The 11,724-nt window shown below is 40.9% G+C and overlaps 1 long non-coding RNA gene across 1 annotated transcript; it reads right to left on the bottom strand.

The window, feature by feature from the left end:
• Positions 1 to 1,101: 1,101 nt before the first annotated feature.
• LOC119000675 (uncharacterized) lies at positions 1,102 to 10,749 on the bottom strand. The gene is made up of 3 exons (XR_005069376.1): positions 10,606 to 10,749; positions 8,201 to 8,204; positions 1,102 to 1,111 (listed from the first exon to the last, which is right to left on the bottom strand). It is a non-coding gene; the product is annotated as an uncharacterized LOC119000675 (long non-coding RNA).
• Positions 10,750 to 11,724: the final 975 nt, after the last annotated feature.

Here is an 11,724-nt window from a genome sequence, read left to right as displayed (position 1 = left end):
GACAAATACCATATGATCTCACCTCTAACAGGAAGCTAAACAACAAAACAAACAAGCAAGCAAAATATAACCAAAGACACTGAAATAGAGAACAGGCTGACAGTGACCAGAGGGGAGAGGGGAGGGAATTTCAGGGGAAATAGGGGAGGGATTTAGAGGAACCTATATAAAGGATACATGGACAACAACTGAGAAGGGTGGAAATGGGAGGGAGGGGGGAACATGGGGGGTGGGATGGGATGGGAGTAATAGACAGAAAACTGTACTTGAAAAATAATTAAATAAAAAAAATTGGAAAAAATAAATAAAAAATAAAGACCAAAACTTACTCTCATATTCCTCCAAGCACCCTCATAAATTCAAGAGTGTTAGCCTCAATTTAAAAAATGAGAAAACTGAGTCTGGACAATTTTAATTTTTCAAAAGTCATTGGGCTAGGCTGTAAAGGTTACAAGATATTAACAGAGGCCTGTTAAAAGCATTGTGAATTTTTTTATTTTGAGATAACAAAAATTGTGGCAACTCCCACTGTAACACTAATGTCTATGTAAAGGCATGATTAGGGTGAAAGTGTAACAATTTACCAAGAGGGTTTCACAACTCCCTTTGTGTTCAAATAAAAATTCAGTCTTTCATTGCCTTCAGCAGAAGAGTTATAATTCAGCAACTTTTCTCTTACATCAAATTTAATAGGCTGAATGACATTTCTTTCCCTAAAAATCATGTCTTGTGTTTACAGCCTCTGCCAAAACAGAAAATAAACTTGAGGAATGAGAAGCCAAAGCTACCTGGGAATTTCTCACATTTATTCTGCTGCAAGGTAGTATTAGGATATTTACACAAGAAAGAAAATAGTATACCAGCTTCCTATCAATTTTGTAAAATGAAACACAAAATATTTTACAGTTTTACAAATTCTCACTAATACATAATGGTCTGTTGCAATAACATGTCAAAAGGCAAAAATCAGCCCTGGCTGATGTGGCTCCATGAATTGAGTGCCAGCCTGCAAACCAAGGGGTTGACAGATTGATTCCAAGTCAGGGCACGTGTTTGGGTTGCAGGCCAGGTTTCCAGCTGGGGGTATTTGAGAGGTAACTGATAGATGAATCTCTCACACATTGATGTTTCTCTTCCTTCCTTTCTCCCTCCCTTCCCCTGTCTCTAAATATAAATAAATAAGATCTTTTTAAAAATCATACATGTGTATTTAATCTTTAACAAATAAAGGGTATAACTGATTACTGGTGGCAAAATAAAATGTAAGTCTTCCAGAGACAAAAGACAATCTGGGATAAACATTTTAGGTATTTTAATTAGCTTTGGAGAGTGAGAATCAACAGTGATGTTTTACCTCTGGGGGAGAGAACACTTAGAAAAGCAGCAGCATTCCCCCTGGGAAAGAAGTGTGGGAGAAAAAGTCAAGAACCTCAGTTCTAATCCTAGCTGAGCCTGACACAATTTCTATGATTTGAGCAAACTACTTTAACTCCTTTGCTCTCTGCTAAAAAATTCAAGATGGTATTACTTTTCTCTAAGGTCCATTACTAACCTAAACCACTTACTCAAAAAACAAAAGCTTAGCCCTGGCTGGTGTAGCTCAGTGGATTGAGCACAGGCCTGTGAAGCGGAAGATTGCTGCTTCGATTCTTGATCGGGGCACATGTCTGGGTTGTGGGCCAGGTCCCCAGTAGGAAATATATGAGAGGCAACCACACATTGATGTTTCTCTCCCGCTCTTTCTCCTTCCCTTCCCCTCTCTCTAAAAATAAATAAACAAAATATATTTTTTAAAGAGCTTAGTACAGGGGTACATGAGCAAGCATTTGAGAACTGAAGGATGCAGTTATTCCAATCTCAACATTTGGGCCAAGAAAATGGTGACAAAGATCTCACCTATTGCTCAATTACTCTGAGGGTAACAAACCAATAAACACCCAAGGCTACCTGGTGAAAATAACACTAGTTACAGTTAACCACTGAACAATGCGGAGGTTAAGGACATGCATCCCTGCACAGTCAAATATCTATGGTTGACTTTTGACTCTAGAGTCTGTGCTTGGCATCCAGAAAGTCAACCTACCTCAAATGTTTTCTATCTGTGGTTGGGAATGCAAAAATGCTGTTTCCCATATTCAGCTGGTTGACTATTCTGACTCAAAACCCCTGTACAAAGGGCCAACTGTGAATTTTAAAAATAATCTGAGTATAAGTGGATCTGCACAGTTCAAACCCATGTTGTTCAAGGGACAACTGTACATAGTGTCTAATAAATATGTATTATGCATTAAGTTTCTAGGATAAAAAGCTCAGGACTCTATTTTCATTAGATGAACTCATGAAGAATGGGCCAAGCTAATTTTGGCCTAACAGGAGACAGTTTCTATTGCAGAAAGACTCAGAAATATCTAAGTGTCCAAGCTCTAAGAAATGTTTGAGTTAGCTGACTCTATGTATTTACTTTCAGAAAACTATGAATAACATATAACATTTGTACGACAAACTTCTTAAAACTAAATCAACTCTATAATAAGTTACAACTGGCCAAAATGTACATGATTTAACATTATACCTAATTGCTCAAAACTGGTTTTCTTAAAATCTTTTTATTAGTATTTAAAAATACTTGGTTCTGAAGATCTAACAAACTACCACATTTTACCACCATTATCAAAAAAAGAAAACATATAGTTTGTACACATATGAATTTGTGGTAATATGGCACCAAATTTTATAAAACATGGACGCCCCTGGTTAGCCAAGTAACTAGAAGTAGAAATGGTACAAGTAGACAAATGTCCACTGTAACAGCAGGACAACTACTGGGAGAAGCAAAGGTTTGGGGCTCTCCCACAGTGAGCCCGAACTGGTTTGTAGTTGGCCCATACAAGTTCCTTGTTCCTGTTTACTCCTATTGCACTTTCATGGAAATTCAAAGTTATAAAGAACACAGTTCAAAAATCAGACAATTTTGTAGAGCTATAACAATTTTTTAATACATGGGACAAGTTAGCAGAAATCTGCTAATTTGGACTTATACACAGAATTTCAATGTTCATTATTTTTGTTAACATGTAAGAAACTGGCTACAAGCCCAGTCCAAAATTCTTTAAAATACTTCCAAGCAACAGTAGTTTGAGGAAAAACTTTAATGAACTCCATTTATTTATAAAGACTATATAGACTATCACAACCAAAAGGAGAAAGAAGGGTCAGCATGTACAGAATGACTTCCCCATAGCATGTTCCATTGTTTTCTCCTGCAAAAATAAAGATTTCCCATGTTTTCCACACTTAGAAGAAAAATGCCTGCTAACACATGGGAAGTAGCATGACCTTCAGAGTCATAAGACCTGGATCACTCTTTGCTCCACTGCTTTATAGCTATGCAACATTGAGTAAATAATTTCTCTAGACTCCACCTGCTTTCCTACACCTCCCCGGCTTCCCTAGAGAGTTGTTAAAAAGATCAAATGAAACTTCATAAACTGTAAAGCACCGAGGAAATATAAGATATTACACAAACTAAATCCAATCATGCATGAAAAATGTACTTCTTTCTTAAAAGTATACCAGGCCATTTGGAAGTTAGCATTAAAGGAATAATATATGAATTAAGAGATTTGGTCTAGACTCAGATTCTGACTTGGGTTCAAAAGTTGGCTCTAACATTTGTTTAATATAAAGGAAATTTCCTCCTATGTAAACTGGGAATGATAACAGTACTTATCTAGGATATAAGCTACTACAAGGATTAAATGAAAATGTGTAAAATGCCTATCACAGTCTGCATATATTACAGTAAGCATATAATAACTGCTAACCAAAAAGAGGAGGGTGAATATACACCTTCTAGCCAAATCGGATGCATGCCTTCCAGCCACTGCAAACAAGGAAATAAATAGCCTTTTCTAAACTAAGGTACACCTACTTTCACATTTTACATGTGACCTCCCATGACAGCCAAAACTCATAAATTCAGTAGCAATTATCTTTTCTTAAAATATATTTTATTGATTATGCTATTACAGTTGTCCCATTTTTTCCTCTTTTATTCCCTTCCACCATGTACTCCCCCTCCCACCAGCATTTCCCCACCTTAGTTCATGTCCATGGGTTGTACACACAAGTTCTTTGGCTTCTCCATTTCCCATAATATTCTTAACCTCCCCCTGTCTATTTTGTACCTACCATTTATGCTTCTTATTTCCTGTACCTTTCCCCCTAATTCCCCTCTTTCCTTCCCCCACTGATAACCCTCCATGGGATCTCTATTTCTGTGAATCTGTTCCTGTTCTAGTTGTTTACTTAGTTTGTTTTTCTTTTTGTTTTTTTTTAGGTTCGGTTGTTGATATTTGTGAGTTTGTTGTCATTTTACTGTTCATAGTTTTTATCCTTCTCTTAGATAAGTCCCTTTAAAATTTCATAAGGTCTGGGTGATGATGAACTCCTTGAACTTGACGTTATGTGGGAAGCACTTTATCTGCCCTTCCATTCTAAATGATAGCTTTGCTAGATAGAGGAATCTTGGATGTAGGTCCTTGCCTTTCATGATTTCAAATACTTCTTTCCAGCCCCTTCTTGCCTGAAAGATTTCTCTTGAGAAATCGGCTGATAGTCTTACAGGAACTCCTTGTAGATAACTGTCTCCTTTTCTCTTGCTGCTTTTAAGATTCTCTCCTTATCTTTCATCTTGGCTAATGTAATTATGGGGTGTGTTGGTGTGTTCCACCTTTGGGTCCAACATCTTCGGGACTCTCTGGGCTTCCTGGACTTCCTGAAAGTCTGTTTCCTTTGCCAGATTGGGGAAGTTCCCCTTCATCATTTTTGTCAAATAAGTTTTCAATGTCTTGCTCCTCCTCTTCTCCTTCTGGCACCCTTATGATTCGAATGATGGAAAGTTTAAAGTTGTCCTGGAGGTTCCTAAGGCCCTCCTCATTTTTTTGAATTCTTGTTTCTTCATTCTGTTCTGGTTGAATGTTTCTTTCGTCCTTCTGCTCCAAACCAGTGATTGATTTGAGATTGATCAAAGATTGATCAAAGGCTTTCAGAGATTGATTTGAGTCCTGGTTGCCTTCCCATCACTGTTGGTGCCGTGTACATTTTCCTTTATTTCACTTTTCACAGCCTTCATTTTTTCCTCTCATTTGTGGCCCTATTCAACCAATCTTGTGAGCATCCTGATTACCAGTGTTTTGAACTGTGCATCTGACAGGTTGGCTATCTCTTCATTGCTTAGTTGTATTTTTTCTGGAACTTTGATCTGTTCTTTCATTTGGGCCACTCTTTTTTTTGTCTTGGAGGGTCTGTTATGTAGTAAGGGGCGGAGCCTTAGGTGTTCACCAGAGTAAGGCAACCCATGTTGCTGATGCTGTATGTGGGGGAGGGGTCCAAGAAGGAACAATGCTGCTTGTTCAGCTCTCTGCCAGCTTTCACTCACTTCCACTACTACCCACAATCGAATTGGGCCATTCTGGTGCTGATTCCCAGGTGGGTGGGTTTGTGTGCATTCTAGGACCCTGTGGGTCTTTCCAAGAAACTCTCCCTGGAAGTTTCTCCCTCCGCCTCAACCCCCACAGGTTTTTTCGTTCAGAGTTTTTGAGGCTTTATTTCCTTGCACTGGAACCCTGGGTTGCGCAGTCTGTTTTGCTCCCCAGTTCTTCTTCCCAGTTTATCCAGATGCAAATGTGGGACCGCCCTGTCCACCAGCCACTGCTTTGCCTGCCCTAGTCTTTCAGCTGCCACCTTGTTGCAAGTCCTCTGTACCCCGCTGCCCATCTCCACCCCTCCTACCTGTGTGAATAAATGTTTCTTCTTTAACTCCTTGGTTGTCAGACTTCCATACAGTTCAATTTTCTGGCAGTTGTGGTTATTTTTTGTTTTTAAATTTGTTGTTTTAATTTTGTTTTTAAATTTGGCTGTGCAAGGAGGCACAGTGCATCTACCTATGCCTCCATCTTGGCCTGAAGTCCCTACTGTTGCTCTTACAATACTCACAGTGGCATTCAAATAAATATAGTAAAACAATTCTGTCAATAGGTTAACTCCTTATCAAGATGCATTCTGCTTCAAAGAAAAAACTATCCCCAAAACTGTGAGTTGAAGGAGCCATAAATTGATCTCACCAAAATAAAAGGTCAATAAACTCTAGCAATCACCAAAAACCCAATGTCCTGTGAGTACTGAAAAATGCAGACAGAGACCCTGGCTGGTGTAGCTCAGTGGATTGAGCGTGAGCCTGAGAACCAAACGATCGAGGTTTGATTCCCAGTCAAGGTACATGCCTGGGTTGCAGGCCAGTTCCCAGCAGGGGATACACAGGAGGCAACCATACATTGATATTTCTCTCCCTCTCTCCTTCCCTTCTCCTCTAAAGATAAATGAATAAAATCTTTTAAAAAATGTAGACAAAAGAAAAAACTGAGTGTTTAAATACAATGTTTTGTAAATGCTGATACACAGAACAAATAAGACTAAATTGTGAACTCTACAGCCGTGGCTGGGTCCCTCAGTTGGCTGAAGTATCTTTATGTACACCAAAAAAAAAGGTTTGCAGGTTCAGTTCCTGGTCAGGGCACATACCTAGACTGCCAGTTCGATCCCTGCTCAGTGCACATATGGGAGGCAATAAAGCGATGTTTCTCTCTCACATCGATGTTTCTTTCTCTCTCTCCTCTCCCCTCACCCTATCTTTCCCTCTCCCTAAAAATCAATAAACATATCCTTGGGTGAAGATAATAAGTAAATAAATTAAATAAATAAGAAAGATAAGATAAATGCTGCATATACCCAGAAAGCAAGCCAATTCTGCCAACTGGCTAAATGAATGGTTAGAATTCTGTAGACTAGAGTCTAGAGTTAGCAGTTGCTTTCTACAATAACCAACCAAATGGCTTGCAGAGGTACAGGGACAAATGGGAGGCATAAAATCTTCAAAAACTTCTGCTTCGAACATAGACTCAGTGGGGCATATTTCAAGTTCACATATGAGAAGCATGGAGAGAAACTAAGTAGCAGCTCAATTTCCCCTAATGCAATAGTGAACTCCCGAGATTGTTCCCACCCCCAAGAGAGATCCTTTACTGTCAAAAATAACTCCCCACTCTAGTCAGTATTGTCACATATTCAGCAGTGCTAACTGTGTCAAGCTAAGCACACAGAAAGAGACAAGGTGCAGTCTCTGGCAACACACTGAAAGGAAGAAACAGGATAAGAAAAATCAAAGCTTAGATATCCTACAACAGGGTTGTCAAACTCATTTTCACCAGGGGCCACATCAGCCTCACAATTACCTTCAAAGGGCCAAATGTAATTTTAGGACTGTATAAATGTAACTACTGCTTAACAGTTCAGCGAGAGCTCATCGCTGCCATGGGCAGAAACAACATGCCAGGCCAGATAAAACAGGGTGGAGGGCCAGATTCAGCCCAAAGGCCTTGTGTTTGCTACCTGTGTCCTGCTGTAAGTACATAACAAGTGTATAGCAGTAAATACAGTAACAGCTTTCCTCTCTCTTAGCTTCTCCAATCTAAAACATGTTACATGGCTTCCCATTGCTATAAGATAAACACCAAACCTAACAGCATGGTCTACAAGGCCCAACATGGTCTGACTCATACCTCTCCAGCACCATATAGTCAGTCTCTACCTGAGCCTCAGATTTTTCTCAGTTCTATCCTGTCATTCCCTCTTGCCACAGGTAATGTTCTTTCACATATAAGACTCATCTCTGTTCTCTTTGCCTAGAAAAGTCATTTTCTCCCTCAAAATTTGTTTCACTCCCAAAGGAGAACACTCCCTTACCTTGGGTAGTACAGCATGATTAAGAGCACAGATCCTGGAGTTCCACACCCCAGATCTGTCATTTACTAGTTCTGTAGTTTTGAGCAAGTTGCATAATATTATATGCTTCAATTTCTTCATCTGTATATGGAGTTATACGGCTGTTGTGAGGACTGAATAAATTAATTCAAGTAAAACATCATAACAGTATCTAGGACATAAAACTCAAAATATGTACTTGGTCGAGTCCCTCTCTTCTATTTTCTTATAGCACCAGGACCTCTCCATAGAACCATAGAGGAAATGTTCCATAAAGATTTATTAGGGGGAAAAATAGCTGAAGCAAAGTGACTTGTCTAATTAATGTCGTACAGAACTTTACCTATGTGAGCCCAAAGCCCATACTTTTCCACTATACCATGCTGCCTTCTGTGTTAATGCATAAAAGTCTTGCAACTGCTATTGATGTAGTCAAGAAAGGTTAAAAGGTTAAAAATAACAAAAATCACTGCCCTGGCTAGGTGGATCAGTTGGTTGGAGCATCACCCCTTTCACCAAAAGTTTGCAGGTTCACTGCAGGACATCTTTAAACATTCCAACATCCAGATCATAGGGATACCAGAAGGGGGAAAGAAACAGCCACGAGTGGAAAACTTATTTGAACAAATAATAAAGGAGAACTTCCCCAGTCTGGCAAAGGAAATAGACTTCCAGGAAGTCCAGGAAGCTCAGACAGTCCCAAAGAAGTTAGACCCAAGAAGGAACACACCAAGGCACATGAAAATTACATTAGCCAAGATGAAAATGAAAGAGAGAATTCTAGAAGCAGCAAGAGAGAAGAGGACAGTCACCTACAAAGGAGTTCCCATCAGACTGTCAGCGGATCTCTCAAAAGAGACCTTACAGGCAAGAAGGGGCTGGAAAGAAGTATTCCAAGTCATGAAATCCAAAGACCTACAGCCAAGATTGTTCTATCCACCAAAGTTTTCATTTTGAATGGAAGGACAGATAAAGTACTTCTCAGATAAGATCAAATTCAAGGAGTTCATCATCTCCAAGCCTTTATTATATGAAATGCTAAAGGGATTTATATAAGAAAAAGAAGATAAAAAATATGAACAGTGAAAGGACAGCAAACTCACAGTTATTAACAACCACACCTAAAACAAAAGCAAATTAAGAGGACAGCTAGATCAGGAGTGGAAACATAGAAGTGGAGATCACATGGAGGGTTAGCAACAGGGGAGTGGGAGGAGGAGAAGGGGAAAGAAGGTACAGAGAATAAGTAGCATAGACAGTAGGTAGAAAATAGACGGGGGGAGGGCAGGAATACTATGGGAAATACAGAATCTAAAGAACTTGTGACACATGGACATGAATGAAAGGGGGGAATGGTGGGGGAGGGGTGTGCAGGGTGAACGGGAGTGAAGTGGGGGAATGGGACAACTGTAATGGCATAATCAATAAAATATATATTTTTTAAAAGTTTGCAGGTTCAGTCTCTGGCCAGGGCACATACCTAGGTTGTAGGTTCCATCCCTGGTTAGGGCAAAAATGGGGAAGCAGGGAGGGAGGCAACCAATCAATGTTTCCATCTCCCTTTCTCTCTAAAATCAATAAATATATCCTCAGATGAAGATTTTAAAAATTTAAACAATAAAAATTACAAAACAATAAATTGTGTGCCAACAGAAAAACATTGTGTTCCTTGAGAGGGCATTCTGAAGTTGACAGTAAGCTAATACGAGTCAGAAAGCAAATACAGATGCAGGCTTCCAAGTCATGAGCAGCTCCAGCTCTCACTTGCTCACCTGGGTTCCCTCCTCTTTAACAAAGTAGGATGAACCCGGTGATCTCTAAAATGTCTTCCAATTCCAAATTTCAATGACAGTAAATCAAGTTATGTGTCATTTTTTAAAATATTTATTATTAAAGGAAGTGTAACAAGCAGACTAAACCAGGTGGCAGGTGGTTTTAAGGGAGACTTTCATCGTAAAGAATTTGTTCAAGTGACTTAATAAACCCTATTAACAAAGTAAGTTAGGAAAGTAAGTTTGCTCAAAAATTTTGAGTCTACATGTTGAGAAAAGTGTTAACAGCCACACACAAACACTCCAGTATAGGAGTCAAGGCTGCCACCGTGAAACCCTAGAACATAAAGAACACTGGCAAAAAAAAAAAAAAATGCGTTTAAAACGTGTTTTAGAAAGTACAAAAATCAGGCTGACAACTACATAGAAAAGAAAATTTAATTCACAGGATACATATGCTGTATACTGTAATGTAGTACAATTTAAAAAGGCTTTCAACTCAAACTAAAAACCAGTAATGATCTTGACATCGTACGATACTTTTTAAAAGCTGAAATAATCTCACAACTCTAACTCTATGTCAGCAATCCACAGTGTCCCTTCAAGGAAAGAACGAGGCAAAAGAAAATGGAAACTGTAAGGACCATTAAAAATACACCCTGGAAAGCTCAAGAAAAGTCAAAAACCTTAAGGCGCAAAGGAAATGCAGGTACATTACTGCCGAGATCTGTCAGCCAGTCCCTGGGAAAGGGAAAATACTAACTGGGTCCCTGGGCCCGTCCGCCCTCCACGATCCTCCGAGCACCAGCTGCGGCAACGGACTCTTGCTGTGCCCCGCTCCAACGCGAACTCCGGAGGGAAAGGGAGTTAGCTGCCCCGACCACCGAGGAATCAGGGCCACGGGTGTCGACCGGCTGCCACCCGGGCGCTCTCCACGGCCTTGGCCACAGAAGGCAGAGTGGGGCTGGACCCAGTAAAGCCCAGGCCCCTGGGGAGCCCCGTCGCTCCTCACCTTCAGGGTCCACAGCGCTACTCTCCACATCAACTGCTGCGGCAATCGCTGCCCACGCCGTCCCGCCGCTATCAGCGACCCCACGCTCACCCAAAGCCCGGCCATTGTGGCTCCCACCGACTGGTACTAGGATGACCTCTCACCTCGCCGAAAGGGGCGGAAAAGGGGAGCGCCTATACTTGGGCCAATCACCGGCCAGGATCTGCGGCCCCGCCTCCTGCCGCGCGGGATGGGAGGGAGCAGGACTGAACGAACCCCTGGAGCGAGGAGCCGAACTCCTGGGAGAGTCTGCGCTGGGGCGGCGAGGAAGGTGGGAGGCCTGGTAGCGTAGCAGGCTGGTGGGGACCCAGCCGTGGTCTGCCCGACCTACTGCACCCGGGAGTGAGCGAGGCCGGGTAGACACCAGAGTTATATCCGCCCTGCTTGGGATCCAGCCGGTACTGTACCAACGTTCACTTAACAACCAACACCAGCAAGCAGCCAGGCCACTTAGTCAGTGAGTCACCTCCGCCCATGACCACCCTGCAGTCCCGAGTGTTCTAAATTACACACATGTACCCAAACTATGCTCCTGTGTGTTTGGAGGCATACATTACAAAGCACCAAACTAAGGTAAGGTTTTGGACAATTGAGGTAAGGTAGAGAATACCTTAGGTCTAGAAATTGGAGATCGGAAATCAAGTCCTACTTCTGCCTCGTAGTATCTGCATGTAGGGGGATTAGCTATAACCAGAGTCCATTTCTGTTGTCTGCAAGCAGGCGTCCTTATTAGTTAAACTACTAAGGGCCAGACCTGTGCTAGATGTCTCAAATTCTGTCTCGTTTAATCTTTACAAGAACCCTAATGGCCTATACATTATTCCCACTCTGAGAAACTGAACCTAATAGAGAGGTAATGTCACTCAGCTAGTAAATGGTGAAACTAGGGTTTGAACCCTGGTCTGACTGTTTTTCAGAACTAGGCTTTATGTTTTGTTTTATTTTGGAAAATTTTAAACATACACCAGAGAGAAAACTGTATTATGATTACCCAGATATCCATCAAACAGCTTCAATAAATCAACATTTTGTCAACCTTGTTTCATCTATTTCCCCCTTTCTATTTTGTGTTCTGGTATT

This window comes from Sturnira hondurensis, unplaced genomic scaffold (genome assembly GCF_014824575.4).
Source record: "Sturnira hondurensis isolate 20B ecotype Veracruz unplaced genomic scaffold, ASM1482457v3 Scaffold0016184, whole genome shotgun sequence".
NCBI classification, from domain to species: Eukaryota; Metazoa; Chordata; class Mammalia; order Chiroptera; family Phyllostomidae; genus Sturnira; species Sturnira hondurensis.
The sequence above is the reverse complement of the archived record's forward strand: the minus strand, read 5'-3'. Positions and strand labels throughout refer to the sequence as shown.